This window comes from Humulus lupulus, chromosome 3 (assembly GCF_963169125.1).
Source record: "Humulus lupulus chromosome 3, drHumLupu1.1, whole genome shotgun sequence".
NCBI classification, from domain to species: domain Eukaryota; kingdom Viridiplantae; phylum Streptophyta; class Magnoliopsida; order Rosales; family Cannabaceae; genus Humulus; species Humulus lupulus.
In genome coordinates, this window is record NC_084795.1 from 146,788,643 (window position 1) to 146,791,015 (window position 2,373).

Below are 2,373 nucleotides of genomic sequence, written 5' to 3' on the forward strand. Positions count from 1 at the left end.
GATCCTTGTCGGGGGGGGGGGGGGGACTCTGGAAAGAAATACAAAGGAAGGGAGTCAGCACCGTAAATGAATTCCCAAATAGGGCCCAGGGATGGATCAACCTGGAGGAGGCGCAAGCCTCAGCCGCAGGAACCAGCCAGGCCCCTGAACAGCCCGTTGGAGTGGGAATGGAGGTCGTGACAGCGACACAAACCGTTACACAGAATAACCAGTTTGGTGGAGGCAAGAGAAAGGGGAGCGGCGAGGGCAACCAGCACGGCCCAAAGAAGAACAAGTCCGTAGAAAAATTTAACCCGGTCTACGCGACTTATACCGAGCTCACCCATTCTAGGGAGAGCATCTTCCTAGCAAATTATGCTCGCCTCCCCTGGAAGAAGCCGGAACTGTTAAAGCACCAGTTTTGTCGGTTCCACAATGACATTGGACACAATACCGATGATTGTAGACACTTGAAGGATGAGATCGAAACTCTCATCAGAGCCGGACCCTTGGCTCAGTATGCGCGGAATAGAGTTCCCGCAGGCCATCCAGCTCCGGAAGTCCCGGTCAGTTAGCCCGGGTCTCGGGTAGATCAGGACGTCCCTCCTCCCGTGATAGGAGGAGAGATCTCCACGATCTCTGGAGGTCCCCATCTGGCTGGCACGAGCAGAGGTGCCCAAACGAGGTACGTCAACGAACTTAAGGCTCATAATGGAGTAGAGTTCGTCCCTGAGCAACATCTACCAAAGCAGCAGTGATTGTAAAGGCAACCAATCATATTTACTGAAGAAGATGCCAGCCGCGTCCAGTTCCCTCATAATGACCCTCTGGTCGTAGCCGTGCAGCTCGCTAATCGGAGGGTTAGGAGGGTGCTGGTCGACAATGGAAGCTCGGTAAACCTACTGGTCCGGTCCACGCTGGAAAAGATGGGTTTGTCTGTCACTGAGCTGAAAGCCACCTCCATGATGCTTTATAGATTCTCTGGAGAAGGATCGGCGGCAATAGGAACGATCGAGTTGGTGATCACCTTGGGAGAGGGACCTCGAATAGTCTCGAAACTCCTCAAGTTTGTGGTCATCGATTGTCCCGCCGTGTACAATGCCATTTTGGGTCGACCTACACTAATAACATTTGAAGCTGTTACCTCCATCCGCCACCTTGCACTGAAATTCCCCTCTTCCACGGGGATATGCACGGTCCGTGGCGATCAACTTGCTGCCAGGGAATGCTACAACATTTCATTGAAGGGAAAATTAAAACCCGGGCAGTTAACGATGATCATCCAAGGTGGAAATGAGGAATCTTAGGAACCTTTGCCTAATCCTGAGATTGAAAAACCTCAGAATGCCGAAGGGGAAAATATCATCTTAAGTGATGATATTGACCCCAGAGTAGGCGAGGATAAATCCAAGCTCCAAGATATCTAAGAGCTCGAGGAGGTAAATATCGATCCACAGAATCCCTCGCAGATAGTAAAGCTTGGGAAAAATCTATGTGGCGAGAGGAAGGCGGAGCTGATTAAGTTCCTGCAGGAGAACCTGGATGTGTTTGCATGGTCTCGACATGGTGGGGATCAGTCCGAGCGTCATCATGCACACCCTCCATTTGGATAAGAGTGTGCCTGCGAAATCCCAGAAACAGAGGCGCCTAGTAACGACCCGAGCTAAGGCCCTAGAAGAGGAAGTAGCCTGGCTCAAAAAGTGCAGCTTTATCCGTGAGGCTAAGTTCCCGGTCTGGGTCGCCAATCCTGTGTTGGTCCCGAAGCCCAACAGGAAATGGCGGACCTGCATCGACTTCTCTGATCTGAACAAAGCTTTCCCCAAAGACTGTTTTCCCTTGCCAAGGATCGACCAATTGGTGGACGCCACAGCGGGGCACAAGCTCATGTCCTTTATGGATGCGTACTCGGGCTATAATCAGATCGCCATGAATCCAGCGGACCAGGAGCACACTAGCTTCATGACCCCAACTAACATTTATTGCTACAAGGTCATGCCGTTCAGGCTGAAGAACGCCGGAGCTACGTACCAGAGATTGGTAAACAGGATGTTTGCCAACCACATCAGGAAGAACATGGAAGTGTACGTTGATGACATGCTGGTCAAGTCAAAAACTGCCGATAACCATGTTTTCGAACTGGAAGAATGTTTTAAGATACTGAGAGAATACGGCATGAGGCTTAACCCACAGAAGTGCACATTCAAAGTTGCCTCAGGGAAGTTCCTGGGTTTCACTGTCAATACTAGAGGAATCGAGGCAAACCCCGATAAGATCAGGTCATTGCTCGAGCTGCCCTCACCTCAGTCGCGAAAAGACGTTCAAGGCCTGATAGGAAGGGTGGCGGCCCTTAATTGGTTTATTTCAAAATCTACTGACAAGTGTCTGCCATTCTAC